The sequence below is a fragment of the Aphelocoma coerulescens genome, chromosome 9 (genome assembly GCF_041296385.1).
Source record: "Aphelocoma coerulescens isolate FSJ_1873_10779 chromosome 9, UR_Acoe_1.0, whole genome shotgun sequence".
NCBI lineage: Eukaryota > Metazoa > Chordata > Aves > Passeriformes > Corvidae > Aphelocoma > Aphelocoma coerulescens.
In genome coordinates this window covers 22,331,084-22,352,058 of record NC_091023.1, presented here as the reverse complement: position 1 = coordinate 22,352,058, position 20,975 = coordinate 22,331,084, and the positions used below count along the sequence as shown (strand labels likewise).

The 20,975-nt window shown below is 48.6% G+C and overlaps 1 protein-coding gene across 5 annotated transcripts in view; it reads right to left on the bottom strand.

Annotated features, from left to right (window-relative positions):
- The window catches only part of PLD1 (phospholipase D1), a 74,796-nt gene extending 53,845 nt beyond the window's left edge, over positions 1–20,951 (bottom strand). For 4 of the 5 annotated variants that reach the window (XM_069024761.1, XM_069024764.1, XM_069024763.1 and 1 more), the window contains exon 1: positions 7,630–7,745. The gene's annotated coding sequence lies outside the window, so the exon portion shown is untranslated. Of the gene's footprint in view, positions 1–7,629; positions 7,746–9,815; positions 10,030–19,258; positions 19,338–20,618 lie in introns of those variants that run through there. The other variant, XM_069024762.1, reaches the window with a different exon arrangement.
- Positions 20,952–20,975: the final 24 nt, after the last annotated feature.

Here is a 20,975-nt window from a genome sequence, read left to right as displayed (position 1 = left end):
TGTTGTACAATCAGGCATCGATCCCAAAAAACCAGCAACAGCAGGTCCCAGAGGTGACAACAGGAGGGTGCATGTCTGCTCCTGATCCACATTTCCATGAACAGCTGCTTTTCCTCAGCACAGCCAGCAGCAAGCACCGACATGGGCAAACACCAGCCCTCAGCCTCCCTTTCACACCCAGAAATCTCCAACCAGTTCCCAAATATCTTCATCTGCGGATTTAGGATAACATTAAAGCCTCCCAAGAACTGCCTTTTCCTTCTCCCTGGCCAGCTAAAACAAATATTTGGGAAAGTCTCATTTATAAGAAAACAGTTGGCTCAGGAAGTCCCAGAGGTAATTTTAAGAGAAACCATTAAGCCAAGCTCAGAGGGTAGAGGTGATGCTGTCCCCAAGACTTCATGGAGGGCTCCAGGTAGCTTTGCAAACCAGCCTCTCCCATGGAGACCCTCCACAGTAACATAACAGCACCCAGGACACAGGGTACTGAAGTTACTGAAAAGTAATTTTTCTATACCCTGAAGTGTTTGATGCATTATCAGAGTTAAGGATGAGTAAATAATCACAAAAACTGGGTTCTGATTTCTCAAATAACTCTGGAACGATGGCTGAGGTTTCAGACTGAGATCAAATCCAGGCAAATTCAATGAGAAATTTTCTGTTATGAAGCAGTAACTTGCAGAAACAGAATAGCTCCCTTATGTTTCTTTCTTAAATACAACTAAACACCTGCAAATTTATGCAAAACAGCTCATTTACACACACTGACAATACTGACAGCTTGCTTAGAGCAAAATAGATGCCGTGGACAAATTTTTTTTAACCACTTTCCTAGAGGGGAGAAACAATGCCTTGATCAAGCCTGCACAGGAGCCCGCTGATGGCACGCAGGGAAAGATGATGCTCATCTCAGAGCTCAAATCGAGCCTCAGTTGCCTCCTCCCTCCTCTCCTTCACCACATCCCCAGACCTCCAGCACCTCACAAGCAACACCGGTGTCTGAGCAAGGCAGACACCCTTGCAGCTCATTCTCCTTTAGTCAAAACTCCTCTACAGTATTTTTCCCACAAATTCCTACAGGAAATCGGAGTGTTAAGATTACAACTTCCAAGCATAACCCTCCACACCTCAGCACACAATGAGGCAAAAATTAAAGACTGTTTCCCCTTCAACTGCCATGACCTTCTGGAGCAGCGCTGGCCAGACAAGTGTTTCCAGAGAGTTTTCTACATGTACAAAAAAGCTGATTGGCAGGAAGAAATGCAACAGTTTTGGGAGAGAAGAGGCCAAAGAGGATCAGACAGCAGTTCCCATCTCACCAGTTCTTTCTCCTGGTGAACAAAATGGCTCACTTGCCATAACTGCTGCCAAAATTCTGCATGATCATGTCTAACCACAGAGATTTCAAAGCCACCATGAGTCATCTACTATTCTTTCTTGGTAAGACTTAACTCTGGGTGGGACACAGACACAGAAAAAAAGTCAATTTGCAGGAAACCTCAGTCATGGAAAAATATACTTCAGAACATCTCACGGGGACTACATAAATAGCAAAAGAGAAATGAGAAAACAAAGTACTTCTTTCTGAAAAGACTATGATGCACTGCCTGTTCTCCAAATTGTTTCAGCAGCCCTTCAGCTGTGACAGAGAAAGGACAGCTGAACTCCCTGGAAGACCCCAGCACCCACAGGTGCTTCCCACTGCACCCAAGAGAACCACAAGCAAGGCAGATTCGTGCTCTTCATGTGAAGTCAACTGCATCATATAACTGCATCTTGCTTGAATTGAAAGAGAAAATGCAAGCACAAATCATCCAATTGTTCCACCTCTTCTGTGCTACATTCAAAGCTGGCTGAGAGTGAGAACACTTACTTTTTAAATTAAAAAAAGCTCCCAGAGAAAGGTTGACTTTAGCCAGGTAGTGGGGTGCAGTTACGAGGTCCTGCCATGGCCACAACACCTCAGGCTACTGAAAGTGCTGGAAAGGTGCAATTAATTACTCTTGCTGGTTTATTTCCCCCCCCACACACACCCCCCGAGGGCTTCCTGAAGGCTTCAAGCAGGAGTCAGCCCAGCTGATGGTGAGAGAAGCCTGTGCTGCGAGGTTCATCTGACCCAATGCAATGCAGAGAGCCTGTGTTCACCAACGGGTGTTTTCTGGGTGGGGCAAATACAGACGGGCAGGAAGAACAAGAAATGAGTATTTCTGATTTAAAAAATCCTGCCTGAAGTCCAGCTGGCAAAATGGGAGAAGTTTCTAGGAAGTGGCTCAGCGATGAGCCAGTGCTGGTGGCAAGGAAGAACCCTGGGACATGGCATCAGCAGATCCTGGAGGGAAAAGAGAAGCAAGTTCTTGCACGGCCAGACAACCAGAAACTGCAACTGGCTCTGAATCAGCCACTTGCACAGGCTGGGACAGAGGCTGTCAGAGTGCTGCTCTGTGGGACATTGTCTGCCTGGCACTGCCTTTTGTCTCCGTGCTCTGGAACACTCGTCCTGGAGAAGAGAGGACCCTCTGTGCCCGGACCACCTTCCCTGGCCCTGGGGAGGAAGATGTAAAGTGCCCCCAGCTCACTGGGATCTTGCTGCCAATCCTGAGAGAGCCCAGGGAAGCACCAGGTGTTTATAAGTAGGTTTATCTTATTTCTCTGAAAAAAGAGCCCTCATGTGAAGGCTGCACACATGAGGGCTCACTGCACCAGCAGAAAGAAAGAGGTAAGACAGGAATTAGGCCCACTTAGCCTGACCTGAAAAATGCAATCCAGGAAATGCAGTTTAATTTTCTTCGCCAGCAGGTATAAACCAGGAAAAGAGACCTCAGCATCATGAATAGTCTGAAGATTTGCTGCTGTCAGTATGGTGTGCACAGGACTCCCCCACCCAGACAGAAAAGTCTCCTTCTGTTGAGTAAACCTGCCAACAGTGATGAGTTTTCTCATCCTCAGCCCTGCAACTCCTCCCCCGGAGGCTTTCCGTGAGTGGGCAGTGGAGGGGTGCTCTTCTTCTTCTGCAAAATGTGCAGCCCATCACTATTCACCTTTTTTTATGACACCTGCCCTTCTATTACAGCCTTTCTCCCTAAATAGTCAGTTCCTTAGAGCAGAAGATCATTTATTTTACCTATTCCTCCTCTGCCATAAAAACAAGAATAGAGGAGGAAGGGACAATGTCATTACACTAAGGTAACTAATGCAAACTGGTTACTTTGATGTCAAATCCTACTGGAGGGCAGCACCATTTTATTTGATGGAGCTCAACCTGGTCCACTCTGCATCCCCAAGGAGTAAAAGGGAAGATTTAAGGGAAAACAAATCGCAGAAATGTGACCAAAGAGCACAAAGATACAAACACTACACGTGGCCAACACCAGCTTCGGTGCAGACTTGGCACAGGCGGACAGACATGCCAGGGTTCATTCCCACCCAGCCCCACTCTCAGGCACTTTTTATTGGCATCCAAGCAAGCATGGTAGCCCAAAAAGACTATCTCAGGTAATTACCTCAATATTAAAACCCCACATACATCCCATTTTGGCAATAAGCCCTGAACAGGCTGTCACCCTGCCTACTGAGCTGACACCATGCTTGCTGCTGCAGTGGCGACAGATCCTCCGGCACTTGCTCCATCCCCCTCCCTGACCCTTTTTCAGCAAGATTTCCCTGACCTGTATCTATTTAGATTTGTGCGAGCCACAACTGTTTCTAAATAGAAGTTTTTCTTCTCTGAGACAAAACCAGCCTCCTTTCTGGGGTGCATGGCTTCCTCTCTGTCTGGTGCCATCCCAGCTCCTTTTGGGGTCTCAGCTCTCCAGCATGGGAGTAGCAGCCACCAGACGGCTTCTCCCCCTCTCCCCACACCAGCAGATGGGTGCCCGGGGGCTGGAGCTGTCTGACAGACACGAGCCCCACTCCTGCTTTGTTATGTAAACCCCCAGGTTTTGGTGTTTATCTGCTTTAAGGATCCAGAAATCACTAAATGCCACCGCAGCGCGTGGGCACGAGGAGCGAGGGATGTGCGAAGCGCTCGGGACAGTGGTGATGGCACGCGATGCCCCCAGTGATACCTCCCACTCCTCTGCGTAGAAAGAGAAAACTCTGAATTCCAAAGACAAAAATATATATAAAATTCATGATCTTCATATCCACATTTCACTCCTGTCTGTTCCCCCCCCTGCATAGGAGCCAGGGTAAGGGTGCACGTCCTATCACAAGGGCCATGACTGCCCCGTTCCACCATGGACACCCTGTGCCAAGCAGGTGAGAGAGCAACATGGCAAATATTTTGTAAATCAAACCTGGCAAATGGAGCTTTTTCCATCAGTCCCTCTACCACCTTCTGCCTTCCAGGGCGTCTGCACATGCAGAGCTGGTATGTAAATGGATCACATAATCCTAAGTCCATGAAAGTGAGGGACAGGGCATCTGGGTAAATATCTGTTTAAAACTTATTTATATATCTAAAACAACAAAAAAAATTGAATTGACTGTATATATCTATCTCCATCCTGCAGCTCAGCAGAGCTGAGGTCTGGCCGTGCATAGGTGGGTGCAAAGAAGCCAGGCTGCACACAAGCTGCACACACATCCCACCTCTCAGAGGGCAGAAAAAGCGTGGCAAGCAGCACCTAAATATGGACTGAAAAACCCCTTATTTTGGCAAAAAGAACCAAAAAAAAAGGCTGGCCAAGGTTTTGTGAAGGGAAAGAAAAAGAACACAGTAGCAACTCCGGTAAGGCAAATGATCATGACCAAATCTCAGTCCCTGCAGGAGTTTCCACAGTACAGGGCATGTGAGAACAAGTTAAAAATGCATCATCAAATAATTGCCAGTCAGACAATAGGAGGAAAAGGCATGAAAGGTTTGCTCTTGCCCTCCTCCTTACTCAGCCATAGACAAGACCAGGTGTTTACTGACATCAGACACTGCAGAAGAAAATCAAATTGCTTCTTCGGCTCTGTTATACACAGATTTAGGGCCATTGGCCAATGGTGATTCTCACTAATGCATTATTATTATTAAAATCACTTGCTGCAAAATAGCTGTACCAACATGAAATTAAGGATCCACCTGTTTGCAGCAAAGGCATCACAAAGGTGCTGCTCCTCATGGAGCACGATGGCTTCCCGCAGTACTCCAGCAATGTCAGACACTGAGTTTCTCCTTTGGTGAATTCCCTGGGTACAGACAGAGAGCAGATAAAACTAGAAGCCTCTATGAATATTAGTAACTGATATCTTCTTATTATGTCATTTCAAGGGAATAACACTTGTGTTACATCAGCATTTAAATGCATTCCCCTGACATTTCTCTCCCTGAAGGTTTGATAATCTGCTTTAAATCCATTTTCAGAGGAGGAATAACTGTAAAAACCCAAGTTCAGCTGATTGAACTTGCACTTAATCATGTAGGAGATTTCTCAAATCACTGCTGGAGGTAAGACCCACTCCCTTAACACATCTTTCCTCCACCACAGACATACCTGCAGTCTAAAGAGCACTTCCTAAATTACAGGAATTACAATGTCAAGATGACACAACCCTTTACACTTTGTCACTATTAAGAGTAATAAAAATTTCTAGGTGAGGCACAAGACTTCAGCCTGCTTTGTGAAAGGTTAATTTCACCAGCAATGATCACCTACCTAGCACTTATAATTTCATTTATACACATGTGAAACTGCATCTTCAGCAGTTTAAAGAAGCTGCAATACTGATACCAGCACACTCTTCCTCAGCCGTGAGAGCACAGGAGACACCTGTCAACAACAGCATTTTTTGTGGCAGGAGTTCTAGCCTCTCAAAATAGGAAGAGATCATGGCCTCTAGGAAAAGTGAATTTATTAAGTCTTTTCCAGCAAGACCAGACCCTCAGCACTAATTTTCAATTACCCTGAAAAGGATGGTGTTATATATCAAGATAAAACTAAATGTGCAGATGAGTATTTAAGTGAAACCCTTCAAGCTTCTCTACTTAGGAAAGTTGAATCTTGGCAAAACCAAATTCTGTACCTCTCAATAAATTTTCATTTAATCCGCTGAAGTACAGTCTGCAACTATCTCTGTAAATTCTAACAGGTCTTTTCAGAGGGATGTGACCTTGGCTCTGCCCCACAGGGAGCTCTGACCAAGCCTGGGGCTGGCTGCCTCTCCGGAGGGGAGGGCGGATCCAGGGCTCAGCACCCGCAGCCAGCAAACCCTGCACCAAGATGGGTGATGGGGACACTGTGGGAGGTCACCCCCGTGCCACACCCCCAGGCCTAGGGGAGGCCAGGCACACTTTCCCACTGCAAAAAAAGCCTGATTTTACAGGCTTGGTGCTACCTCATGGCAGAAGGACGGGATGAAAGGCCTCTTTCAGCCGCAGGCAAGGGCAGGGCAGGTGCACAACTCGGACTGGCTGCTGCCATCCCACCGCAGCGCTCTGCACCAATCCCCCGAGTCCGGATCAGGGATCCCAGCATGGCTGGGGAGTGCTCAGCATCACACGGTAACAGTGACCCTGAGATAGGAGCTCTCTGCATAGTCACAGCTGACGACAAGCAGCAAAGGAAGGGCTGTCCAAGGACTCAAACTCAGAGCTTCCCAACTTCTGGCAAAGCTGGGCAGGATTTGGCCAAGAGAGCCAAGTCACAGGGCTAACACTCCTGTGAGCATCATGAGGTGGTTGGAAATTAAGTTCCCTGGTTACCTGCAAGCCTCTGGCATGAGCTCATACTTATCAAATGGTAGAGACGGCACGGGAGGGAAAACATGAATTCTTGAGCGATTAAAGACTCGAAAGAGAGCTCCCACCCCTCGAGCTGCAAACACAGGCAGCTCGAAACACAACGCCGTAAGCACACAGGGGGCTTTTGTCCCAGCAGCCGTGGGCACTTCGGCCTCGCCGTGACACCCGCACCTACCCCCATCCACCAGTGTCAAGCCAGCAGAGCTCCATCCACCCCGTCCATCTGCCGGTGCCCGTCCCCAAACAGCCGCACTGGAGAGGCATCGTGCGGATTTACTGAAAGGAGGGATGCGGGGGTCACGCAGACCTAGGCACACAATGGGCATTGTCCGTCTGTGTGCGGAGAGCCCGGTCAGCCCGCAGGAACGCTTCCAAAGCCAACGGAGCTGCACTGACTTGGAACCACGGTCCAGCTCGGACCGGAGGCACTTTGGGGTTGAAGATTTCTAGAGAGCATCATGCCAAATAAAGAAAAGCAGCAACAGGCAGAAAAGGCTTTCATTACAAGAAACCCAGGCGGCAGCTCGGCAGAACGGGTTGGGTCAGCACGTCGAGTACTCTCAGGGTTTTCCCATATCCCAGAAAAGGCGGGACGTGGCAGGGTCACGCTTTACCACAGCCGGAGACACCGAAGTTCATCGCATCGCCGACCTTCCCAACCCAGGCGCCCGCCGAGACCGCAGGGCAGGAGCGCACCGACCCGAACCCACCCGAAAAACGCGCAAACCATCCCGAGTGTGTCCGACAGGCGACAAACACCTCCCCGCGGCAAAGTCTGCCCCAGCAAAGAGCCCGGGCAGGGGATTCACTTGAAAACAGACGCTGTGCGCTGAAGTCACCGCACTGCCCCGGGCTGGGCGCCCACCTCGGGCCGCCCCGCGGCCGCACCCGCCCGCACCCACCTCCGGCCCCCGCGGCCGCGGGTGCCCCATGGTGCCGTCAGAGCCAGCCGGGTCCCGTCCCTCTCGTGGGGCAGCAGCGGCCTGAGGAGCCGCCCGGAGCAGCACAAGGAGCCCCCCCACAGCCAGCCCCGCCCGCTCGGCTCCGGGCGCGCTGCCCAGGCCCGGCCCCCGGGCCCGCCCCGCGCCCGTCCCCGCTGAGGGCACCGAGGCCGCTGCCGGGACCGAGACACGGCCCAGGGGAGGGACGGGCACCCCGCGCCCCGCCCAGGGTGAGGGTGATGAGCCGAGGGAAGCGCAGAGTGAGCGAGAGGGGAGGAATTGGGCTGTTTGATTCCAACTTCGCAGCGCGTGGAGGGGCTTTGAGATTCCTGCGCGCTCCGAGTGCCGCTTCTACAGGGAGCGCAGCTCTCCCCTTCGTGCTCGGACACTCCAAGAGGGAGAAGCAAATGTTCCCCGCCGTCACCGAGAAACTGCGTTTGGCCAGGGAAACAAATTGAAGAAGCCCGTGCAAATTAACAATTATTAATTGCACATGCGATGTTTTTTTTTTTTTTTTTCAGCATAAGACAACCCAATAATTACGGTCCGGTGCTGTTCGGATCTGAGCCGTCCTCCCCTGCACATGCTGCATTTACCATGTTACTTCCCATATGCCCTTTTCAATATGCAAAGAAACAGATTTTTTAGCGAGAGAGAAAATTTTTGTGCTTGCAGAAGCATTGAACTGACATGCGGATAAGCAAAATCCCCAGCAGGTTCCAGCTATAACCCAGCCGTGAGTGCTGGTGAAACGCCCAAAATCTGTCTGCAGCACTGCAGCTCTCACTGCTGCAGCTGTACGGGGAGATCTTGGTGATTTCTTCAGGGAACCCAGTGATTCCACTTCTATCTCTACAGCAAGACTTCAGCATGGTTATTAGGATATTTTTCTTCCTTAAATGACTTTATTTTTTATTTCTTTAAATCATGAAGAACTGAACCAGAGACCTCAAATGTAGATGAGATAAATAACCCAACTTTGATCACTGCTGATTCAGAGGCAGCCTCTATCCCCTATTCTGGCAGTGCAATATTGAAGCATCACATTCTCCACCAGAGCAGCACCTGCCTTGTTTATGGGCACACCTGTAACACACTGGCTCAGCTCGTTTGCACTGGGTTTACTATGACTTAGCTTACCAACACCTTAACAAAACCAGTGTGAGTGATGTGCTTCACACCTAAAATCAAACTTAGAAATCTAAGGTGGGCTCCCAATAGCATTGCAACACGGTTTCCTTCAGCTCATGGGGTTGGGTTCAAACACTGCCCCATTCAGCATCTCGGGAGAGCTGTGAGACAAGGTGGCTCAGCAGTGCTGGCTGCACTGGGCAAGGAAAAAGCACAGACATTTGTAGCACTCAGTAGGAGAGAACAAAGCAAGAGAGGAAACTGGGGTGGAACACTGCAGGGCAATGGGAAATATCCGAAGTTACCCTGTATCCTTGCCATTTCCACCCCAAAGAGTGGGCAGAGCCATGTTCCAGAAGGGCACATTACCCAGCACGCCACAGAGGTTTCATGCTGAACATATGGAAGAGGAATGAGTGGAGAGGTGGCACTGGGAGCATCCCTCAGGGCACCCACCTGCCCAGGATGCCCAGTCTCTGCCGTCCTCTCTGGTCACACCTCTGTTCACCCCACAGCTTCCTGGGCAGGAGGCCAGCAGGCTGCAGGGGACCTCTGCCACCTCCCATCTCTGCACACCTTTCCACTCTTCTTGATGCAGAGCAGGGACATACCAAACACAGAGAAAAACAACTTTCTCTGCAGAAAAACCCCTGCCCTCCCACCCAGAGCTCATTTCAGTGCTCATCCTCTATGTGACTGGCTGATTTCTGGCAAATCTTTCTAAATCCATAAACCTTAGCTCACTTAATGCGTATTTAATCTCCCTGCTGTAGGTTTATGTTGGCAGTGAGCAGGGCTAGACCAGTAGCAAAGAGAGCACCCAGTGTAGGTGAGCATTTTGGCCTCTACTTTGCAGTGTTCCCCCCTCTGCACCACAGAGCAGGTTGTCCACACACAGGTATCTCTCCCAGCAGAAACACCACTGTCTGTGCCCATGTCCCATTAGTGGTTTTCTACGCTTCCCAGAACCTTCCCTGTCCCAGAGGCAATTCATAAAGTGGATACTTGGCACATACCCTCGAAAATATCTTGAGCTCTGAAGAGGCACAGTATTATCTGTCGGGAGTTTCTTTGGTTCTCTCCCACCTGCTTTTCAATCCTCAGGAACTTCCACACATCCCTCAGAGGATGCCTGGTGCCGTCACAGGGGTGTGAAGTTTTCGTATTTAAGGCGAGACTCCGGAGCAAAGAGTGTTCTGAGTGACAGACAGGGACTGACGCTGCTGCAGTCTGTAAAAAAGGTGCTGATATTAGCAATCTTTTTTGGTTTTTAAATTGTTATTTAGTCATACTTCATATTTTTTTCTTCTCTCTAAAATTTTTCACGTCCATGCCCAATGAGGTGGCCAAAAGTGGGGCTACATGAGGCATGTAGAGACATCTGCAGAAGGGCTCTTGGAGAACTGAAAGCCTGTGCTGCTGCACACCAAACCCAATCCATCAGCTGAAAGATAGTACAGGAAAAGAAACAGGCATTCTTTTTAAATAAGGACATTGTCTTCAATCTTGGTCACCACTTGACATCACAACACAGGGCGAAGGGGGAGGAGCAGAGGGACAGCAGCTGCTGGAAACTAGAGAAATGCCAAACAAGGCAAGGCTTTAAGGGGAAAAAAAGGGGGGAAAATAAATGCCAAACTAAGAGCAGGCAGGAGTGAACATGTGACAGCACAAAGAAGCATCACCTTCTCCAAGTCTCTCAAACCGTTTTTTCACACCCAGAGAAACACTCTCCCCTTCCTCTATGGCAAAAGGCAGCTTTGCCAATGGGTTGGAGTGCAGGAAGGATCTCAGCAGAGCCACATCAGGGATTTGTCTGATGTGTTGAACACAGGTGTCACCTAAATACAAATTATGCCCATAGAGATTTTTATCACCCATTTGCTTTTCCTTTGTTAAATGAGCCGAGCTACACCAGGACAAACCCCAGCTCTGTGTTATTCAATAATGGCTATTCCCCAGCCCAGTGCTCCTGACACTGTTCACAGCAACCTGCACACCAAAGATGGAAAAATAAAAAAAACAACCATCAAATGCTTGACTGGAGCATTTTGCTGCCTGTCTTTCATATCTGCAGGCATTGAAAGGGCCTTTTCCCTCCTTATATTTCCTCTTTAGCCATCCAGGGGCTCCCTGACACCAAGTGTGGGTCATGTTGTTGCCTCTGCAAAGCTACAGGGACCAGAGGGGAGCTAGGGGAAAAAATAAGGAGTTGTTTTCCCCTGGTTGGGTCACATTTGGGAAGGAGCCTGCAGAGCCCCAGGGGAGGAAGGAATCAGCTTTATCATCCTTGGTGAGATGAGGGTTTACTTTGGCTCTGTGTAAAGCCAGGCTCCAGCACAGGACACCACCATGCCTCCTGCACCCTGTCCCCAACCTCTGCTGAAGATGTCCTGACTATAGAGCAAAGAGTTTTCTGCCCCACAGCACAGCAACTCAGCAGCTCTTTAGGACAAAAGGGCTATCTTACCCTGTATCCCAGAGTGTCACCTCACTAGGGACTGGAAATGTGTTTTGCTGTAGCCGTTTCAGAGCAGTGCAATGAGGGCCTCACATCCTCCCAGGAGGGGCACAAGGGATGGGGCAGAACAGTGCTCAGCTCCAACCCCGACTCCAGTGCCCCCCCAGCACCCAGAGCAGGCGATGGAGCCCCGTGGAGGTGTGCACCAGACATCTCAGAAAAACCCTGTGGATCCACACTGAGGTAGCCACTGGTGACACTGCCAAGGATGGAGCAACCCAAGACAACCCAGTGTGGGCCAGCTGGCATTAAGCCACATACGTGTACCAAAAAAAGAGTGATTTTATTGGTTTGTCCCATAAGACCAGTATTCCAAAAGGAAAAGGCAGGGTTGTTTGTAGAAATGACATTGCCAAGTGCTTTTTTTCCTCCTCTCCCCTTCAAGGACCACTACTGTCCTCCTAACTCTGAGGGAACAGGCAGGGGAGGAAATTCTGTTGAAAGGCACTTCAGCATGAAGTGCCTGACTCGGCCACGGGGCCTCCTGGGAATTGTAGTCTTGTCTCCTCCCATCCAAATGGCTTTTTTTGGCAAAATTCCGCAGCAGTGTAATACCTCCCATGACACAGAAGCAGGCCCCCTGCACAGTCAGGGGACAGCAGGACTCCTGGACTTCAGTTGCTACAAGACAAGCCCGGGGGCTGCTCAGGATCCAAACCTTATCAGATTTGGCCAGAATATTTCAGTTTTCTTTCACACCCCTCTCCTCTCACAGAATTCCCATGGAAACACAAACAAAGCTCTTGCTGTTTGGGTTTGGTTGGGGCTTTTTTCCTTCTCTCGGCGGGAGGTGGGAGTGTGGATGAAAGGGGTAAATGAAAAATTTTAAAAAGCCCCCTCCCGAACAAAAAAAAAAAAAAAAAAAAAAAAAAGAGAGAGAGAGAGAAGAAAAATATATAGAATAATTCATGAGGTACTGTGTCTATCTTGATTTCCCCTGCAGCAGTGCATCTCGCCTCTGTATCACCCCTTCAGAGCCTCAGGGGACAGAAATGCGCCTCAGAGCTAAAATAATACATATTTCCTGTATCACAAACTTGCTTTTGGCCAGGAAATGCCCGAATCCAAGCTATCCCGCCCTTTTCTTCACTGGTGCAGGGTTCCACAAGATACCTGGATGCCACCGTGTGGCAGCTGCCCCGAGCAGCGGTGGAGGGACAAGGATACGGACAGGGCTGCAGGGAAAGGCAAGGCTTTAAGGGGGGGGGGGGGGGGGGGGGGGAGGGTGAAAATAAAATAAAAAGGAGGGTTGGAGTTTTTTTGCAGCAATTCACAAAACTTCAAGGAATGCCAAGCACGTCAGTACATAAAGCACAGGATCTGGAGGAAGGAGAGAGTGCAAACCAGCTCCGTATGGTGTTGAGCTCAGACACACACTGTCTTTCTATTTAAAGCCCTGCAGGAACGTGAATGCCAGGTTTGAGTGAGCTCAACAAGTCCCTCTGAAAACAATTTACATGGTCCTCTCTACCACAGGGTCTGGTTATCTGACAGATTTTAATGCCTTACCGTTCCCACACAGCAGGATACAACCCACCTCTTCCTGCTGGAGGACTGAAGTTTGGATCTGGAAAGGCATTTAATTAATGGCAGAGACCAGTGGGACTTCCCTGGGGTCCAAATCAGCTTTGGGATGAGGACATGGGCTGCAGAGTGTTTAGTGCTGCTGCCTGCTCACCCCTTGCTTTTCCCTCCACGTGGGAAACAATGCTGGGTGGAACCCTGAAGATGAGGATTGTGCTACCAACACTGTGTCCCCAGGCACATCCTGCAGGCCAAATATCTTGGCAAGGCCAGAACATCCTTCCTCCTCTACCAGCACCCTGAAACTGTCTCCTGCCAGGGAGCAGCAAGAAGAAAGCAATACACAGCCCAGGGTTGGGGTTTGGGGTATGTCTCATTCCTCCATCCTCTGCCTCTGGGGCATGCCTTATTTTCCTATTAAGTCCCCCTGGGGTATGTCTCAGTTTCCCCACATCTACCTCAACAGCACTTCTTCTCATTTATTCCAAGGTGCAGTTCATTGAATGAAGAATTACATGTTTTATCATTTGTCCATAACAGGTTGCCAAGTCACCGTGTTATTATTAGCAACGGGAAAGGAACTAAGTAAATTATTCTTAAATTATGCAATGAGCACTTGAGTAAGCGTTAAGTAATGAGCGTTTCTTTAGCGAGGAATCCAAGCGAGACACGCTCCACCCATTTTGTTAACAGACCAAGTCTTATATAAGCTGGATGTTACATAAAACCATAAAACAGGGAGCTGGAGCACTCCTCCACCTTTGGGTGATAACTTTGCTGCAGCCCACGGATACCTGAGCTGACACTGAACCAGCTCTGAGCTAAGAGGCAGCCGATGGCCAGGCCTGGAGCTGGCAGGAGCCAGTGGCAGGGACAGAGGTGTCCTGGGTGTGCAGCCACCGGCCCTGAGCACAGCTCGGGTGGCGAGTCTGGATTTGCCCTGGCACTGCTCTGGAAACAGCCCCTACAGTGACGCACTCCAAGCGGCTTTATCATCCCTGCGATGATACAAGAACGTGTCTCTGTTCTTGTGTGGCAGGGCAGGCTAAGCACCACCCAACCCCAGGGTGTAACCCCTAGGGAATTACAGCCGGTGCTTAGGAAGGAGCATGCAAGTGGGGCATGGTTATGGGGAACCTTCTCTGCAGCTCTCCAGGGATCTGCAGGAAAGAGACTTTCCAAGACAGAAGTTCTGTCTTTATAATCACTTCCCAGCTCCTGGCAGCTGATTCTTTCAATAAATTGACAGGCCAGTTCTTAAGTTCTTGTGAACTTTCAACTTCCACCGCATCATGTGACAAAAGCCACCACAATTTACCATAATTTATCTGCAGAGAAAAGGGGATCCACATCTTGCAACATCAACTACTAGAGCTAAAAAAAGCAGGCTGGTAGGGGGTGCAGCCTCTTCATCACATCTTGTGTGCCTGAAAGCCTGTCTGTCTAGAGAAAAATCATCTGTCTCCCTAAAGAAATACTTTTCCTCCCCAGACATCTTGCATCCCACCTTAAAATGCACAATTCCAACACTGGGCAGAATAAGCTGACAGCAGTGGTTGCTTCCTAAACACGAGGTCAAAAAAAAGTCTCAGAGAAGAGAATTTGCAATTCTCTTCATAGCCCAGACACCAAATCCTTCAAATGCAGGTATCAGATGCAGTTGCATGAGAAATCAGGGACATTTATCTAGTTGGGGGGACAAAAAGGGGAGGGAAAGATCTTTAGGCACAGGATTGTTGGGCAGGCAGAGCAAAACGTGTCAGGAGTTACTCTCTGGACTACAAGGGAGCTATTCATGGCTGCAATCAGTTTGCTCTGCAGTACTTGCAGGAACATGCCAAGACTGCTCTGTGATTCTGCCCGACTGACTTAGCGTTTGTGATTTGCCTGACCTTTGCTCTGAATAAATGGGAGCCACACAGAGGGAATTTTGATGCAAGTCCCCTGCATCTATAGCATCCTCCCTGGCTGCAACCCACTGGCATCCTGGGGCTTTGCTTTAAAGGAGAGACAGACAGAAGGCAGGCAGGAGGGGAAAATGAAGAAATGAAATGCAAGCTGTCTGGCCCACACAATTAAAAAAAAAAAAAAGAAAAAGAAATCAGAATAGCCTGGCTTTGTTTCCTGTCATGTTATTTATCTTACTTCAGAATTAAATCCAGATGACATAGATAAGACAGGGGTGACCCCTAGTGCCCTCTCCAGCTGCAGCTTCCACTGTTATTCCCTGTATTGATATTAGAGCATAAACAGAGGGAAGAAGCAGCACCTTTCAGATTTGTTCTTCATTCACAAAGCCTCTCTCTCTCCCCTTTCAAAAAAACGATCTCATTTCCTCTCACTACTGAAACTCTATCACTGTGAGGCATTCACTGCAGCATCCCTTTGTCGCTGTTGTCTAGGAACAAAATTAAACACATTTACTTGGGTAAGAACTTATTATATTCCATTGACTATTTATCATAGTACATTTATATTTATCACCTTACATAATAGAAAGAAGAGCCTATTTTGCTAACTCCAGGCTTGTCAATAGCTCAGAACAGCCATTCAAACTCCTGAGAAGAGACCTTTGTCTCGTAAAAAGTGTATTTTGCAGCACCAAGGCGCTGAAAGGAGCGAGCCTTTCCTGTGACAGCCATCAGTATGCACCACTTTTTTTTTTGTCTTTCAGCAATGTCAAAACTCTCTGTTCTTGTGAATCAGCCTGCACCAGACATACCCTGCTCACTGTGCTGGGTGATGCTCATCAGGGGCTTTTCCTTGTGTTATTGAGAGGGAACAGCTCCTCTTTCAGAAAAACCTTGAGACACCCCCTCACAGATTACTCTGGGATGCAGGATTTTTCTTGAGGAAATAAATGAACTTAGCACAAGCCTGAAAAATTTTTAGCTTCCTGTAATGTGAGCGCTTTGGGCACTTCCTGCCCTGCTGAAGTTGGGGCTGTGCCCACCAGCATCCAGCGTGGGTGCTACCACATCTCGAAGTTTCAGATATTTAATGGGATCTCATCAGGCAAAGAAGCCACCTCCTAACAGTCCCCACGGCAACATTTCTATCCTCAAGAGAGCAGCAAACTCCCCTGTGCAGCATCACAACCTGCCACAGATTTATCTGATGCCTCTTCAGCTCTGTATTTCTTGCCTGTCCCTTGCAGGCTGGTGTCAGCACTGGTAACCACCACCCCAGCACCCCTCCTGCTGCACCAGGGCTCCTCGGCAGAGCCTGGATCCTCAGAGCTGGCACCCTCACTGCTCAAGCCCCAGGAACACTTCAACACTTCCCAAAAGCAATTCCCCAGCCCAGCCTTGGGGAATCCTTGGGAACCACAGGGCATGACACGTCGTCTCATCCCCATCACCACCCAGCTGGCAACTCCTTCCCCTTTTGCCACCTGCCAGCCCATTTCTTCACCAGAAACCACTTCCAGGTCTCAGTCAGTCCTTCCTCCCCAGTATCTTTTTTCTTTCACCCAGCCTCTCTGGTCACTCATCCCCAGAGTTCCCTCTTAAGCCCTCAGGATTCCTGCTGCCCCATCACATCCTCATGCCTACAAACACCACCACCCCCTTCCCAAAGCAGCCCTTTCCTGGTATTTATGACTCAGCCCAAGTGTGGTTGGATCAGCCACAGGTGAGGCTGGTTGATGCCCCTGTAACACTGTTTTACTCATTGCAGGGCTGGGCTGGCTGCAACTTAAGCAGCTGCATTTTTTCCAGTTTTAGTAGAAGTTCATAATCTGCTCTGGACATAGAATCAGAATGGTTCAGGTTGGAAGGGATCATAAAGATCATCCTGTTCCAACCACTGCCATGGGCAGGGGCACCTTCCACTATCCCAGGTTGCTCCAAGTCCTGTCCAGCCTGGCCTTGGACACTTCCAGGGATCCAGGGGCAGCCACAGCTTCTCTGGGCACCCTGTGCCAGGGCCTCCCCATCCTCACAGGGAAGAAATTGTTTTCCTAGTAACCAATCTGAATACGCCCTCTGCCAATTTGAATCTAATCCCCCTTGTCCTGTCACTCCACGCCCTTGTCCAAAGTCCCTCTCCAGCTCTCTTGGAGCCCCTTTAGGCATGGGAAGGGGCTCCAAGGTCTCTTCTCCAGAGCCTTCTCTTCTCCAGGCAGACCTCCCCCAACTGTCTCAGTCTGGTTCCAGAGCAGAGGTGCTCCAGCCCCCTGATTATCAAGGATATAATACTGCTCTACTTATGTGCCTGTTCTCTGCGTCATTTCCCCCAGATTTTATAACTCTGGGTTCCCATGTTCCCTTGTTTACATTAAAAGCAACAGCTTCTGAATTGAAGTTCCTCCTAATGTTTTATTTTTAAAGTAGGTTTCAGGGGGGGGTATGAATTATGCTACTCATTGCATAATTTTGGTATTATCTGGTGAAAATCTCACTTGCTTCTGAGACATGCTGTGCTTCCCAGCATGACACCAACTCTGCATTGCTCTCATGTCTCTGGATCCAGCACTGCTCCACCCTTTCCACTTTCTTTTCCCCCTCTGTTTTAGTTAAAGATATGCAAGTATCTCATCCTCAAATCTACTGTTTGCTTCTTTCACAATGTTCCATGTTCTTTCTCCTGAGTTTATTTTCCTTGTTAGCTTTAGTAAACACCATTTTTCTTTATTGCTGTTCTGACTGTATATGATCCCATACAGAGAAGGCACTACAAAATCTCTTTCTATAACACACTTATCTTTCTATAGCTGCATTTTTCTCTATATTCTTATTTTTGCTTGGCACTAGCTCTGTGATGCTCTGCATCTAAAACAATCTGTCAGCTTACATGTGCCTATAAGTAGTGGGAGTATTTGTTCTTAATATTTTCATTTAAACTCTAGCTTTGTTCCCTCACACTGTTAAAATGCTCAGAATTAGCTCATCACTTTAATATTTGATTATCACAGGAATGAGCTTCTTTGCATTCATTTGCAGTATTCCACTTTCCAGGTTCCTCACATCCTTGTTGATACTGTTGGAAAGTTACTCTTGTGAAGTGAAAATACTTTCTTGGATGTCACCTGAATGCCAGAATCTGAACCAGGCAATGCTGAATTTGACATGAATCCAAACACTGAACCCATCCTTCATCAGGTAAAGTAAAATCATCATCACTAAAAATGCTTTCACTAAAGACAGGCTTCTTCTTCTTCTAAAGGCTACACTGGTTCAAGGAAACCGTAAATTCTGTGATTCGCCTGACACTGCAGGTCAGACTAGATGATCAGAAGAGATTGTTCTGGTATTCATGCTGAAATACTTACAAATATCCGGACAAACTGCAACTGCATCTAGTAGAGAGATGGTCAGAGAAGATAAGGGAGTTGCTGCTTCTGCTCTTAAATGCTCCAAATTTGCCTACAGTCCTTCTGAGACAGCCACTTCTCCCCCAGAGATCAGTAATGCAGCTGCTTTCATGTGTTTTCTTTTTTATCTGAGCTTTAAGCTTCAAAACTTTGCTGTTCAAAACTTGGTTAGAAAACTGCACTCGATCCTGCTGGTGATGGAGAGCCAGTGTTTCACCAATGATTACTGTTGCTTTAGTGTTCCCCCAGCATCTGACTCTGTAAATCAGAAGGTGACTCCCTCAGAAGGGTTTGGAGAGCCAGAGGCAGCTCCCAGAGCTTGCTCCTTCATGTGCTCAGCAGTGAGTGCTTCTGCTGAAGTCCCCGTGCTGGGGCCATGGGTTTTAGCAGCCAGGATGGCTCTGTCCCCTCTGGCCACCACGCTGACTCCCCCAAGGCTGCACACACTGTCTCGCTGGGAGCCCAGGGGCAGGGAGGCCACAGGAAGGAGGATTTTTAAGTGGTGGTGCATTGGATGGATTGCAATAGGAAAAAAATGGGGTTGAACGAGTCATGAGACTTTTAACACACCATGAGCTGGAAAAACCCACTGGACACACCATGGCACCACACGAAACAAGGAAGGAGAACACGGGATGGAGCAGATCCCAACCCCTAACGCAAGGCTCATGAAGAAATGTTTTACTTTTCCTGCCAAAAATCCATCAGGAAGCAGAGAAAGCTGGTCTCAAAAAATTCATTTTACTATTTGCCAAGCACACATGTAAATAAAGCAATCAGAAATGCTGGATGCTGCCTTTCCCGAGTTTAGACCAAACTCAAAGCTGCCATCAGTCCCAGTTCCCCACACTCTGCTCCCAGTTTGCTCAGGCCCTCCACTAAAACCAGTAGCATAATTCTCCATTCCTCTTTTTCTCCCCCAACTTCCAGTTGTCTTGCACACTTCAAGTAAAACATGTAAAACCAGGCTTTGCCATAGGGTGAAAACTGAGAAAGGAAGGACAAGTGAAAAATAAAATCCACAAAACAATTAAAGAAAGACAGAAGCTGACATATGAAGCCCAGGCAGAGTCCAGTTAATAATTTCTGTTTGTACTCACCAGCACAGGAGCTGCACGGCCCTCAGAAGAGCACAGCTGGGGGGTATATTCTCACCTTCCTTTAATTCCAGCCATAAATCTGGAAAGAGCAGAGCATTACAAATCTCAGCGTGCTGGGCAGATAAAAACACCCAAGTGTACAGCACATGATGAGTTGCCTTCACGTGGAAGCCTTTCTGAAGGCAGTAACTGGTCCCAAGTGGGGCTGGGATCAGCGTGTGGAGCAGGAGGGTCTGTACTGATGTGAGTGAAACACCCATTTGTCCAGCTAGCCCATCAGGTCCTCTTTAAGCAGAGGGAAAAGTTAAAGAAAAGACATTGACAAGTTTTGCATTTCACCCAGTTTTTGCACCCCCTTAGCTGCCAATCGGTGTTTCATTTTTGATTTCTGACAGCTATTAGCAAATACATGAAGAACAGTAACAAACTGGCAAGCCAGTGGCACGCAGCCTCAGAGGTGTCAGTCTTTATTAAACCAACAAATGAAAGTGGCCCTGAAGTGCCAGATTCCCATCTTGCCCTCTGTCACACTTACTGAGGGAACATAAACCTGACCCAGAACCAGTTCTTCAGCAATTTAATTGTAAGTATCACGTGCAGCAGCTGGTAATGCACACCCAAAAATGGGCCGCTTGGCTTTTACTTTATTCTTTAACTGTCTTTGCTTTTTACCTTCCTGTCAGTCCCTAATGCATACCTGGATACTCAGTTCTTTCAGAGAAGCCAGAGGAAGTCACTGCTGGAATTTTCTGGCTCTCCTGCATGTAGGTGGATGGCATGAATTTGAGGGGTTTGGTTGGCATCTGCTCCACAGCCCTCAGTTTCCAGCTGAGGACACCAGAGGTTTCTGTGCTCATAAAGGGGCTGGCATTTATTTGGGGGTCACATCACCATTCCTGGTAGGTCCAGGCAGGTCCTTATGCAAATGACCAGCATTTACTTGGAATTTGCATTAATGTGTAACTGAAAAGCTGCTTCCAAGGATACCTGTTTCCAAATCTTTGGGTACTCCCCATAACCAAACATCTCCAGGCTGGTTTAGGGGAGCGGAGGCTGCTGCAAGGTGTGATTCAGAGCTGCACGTCAGTGTTTGGTATTGACTTAATAAACTAAGGGCTGCTGTGAGCAAACTGCCCATCCCAGATCCAAACACCCTTATCTCCTGGCAGCGCTGTTCCTCCTGCATTTAAAGCAAAACTACGCTTTGGAGTCAGGAATGAAATCAAGCCAACGAGGCAGAGGACAACTTCACATCACTTTCTCCTGCTGTCTGTGGAATTCCCAAAATTAGCCATGCCATCAACAAGTACCCCACTGAGCCAGCCCCAGCAAACTCCTGCTCCAGCCAGCCAGCACTTACCTGGATCGGCACTGAATTCCCTCCAAAGCCCCCAGGAACGATGTGAATGCTGCGCTTGGGCATTAATCCATGGGAGACTATGAGATCCCAGCAGTGCACTGTGGACACAGCTGTCTCTGAAGCCCTTCAGAGAGGACCTGTGAGGCAGCACTGCTGCTCTGGGGCACAGATGCCCCACGAGTGGGTGAAGTGGAGAGATAAGCGGGTGAGGACACGCCAGCGGCAGCGCAGGATCGCCCGGCGCAGCTCCAGCTCCGAGGCGCTTCCTCTTTCCAACGTCACTCTGGTGTTACACGGAAGGACCAAGCAGCAAGTGGTTCATGGCCTTTTTCTTCTTCTTTTATAATAAGTAGTGCA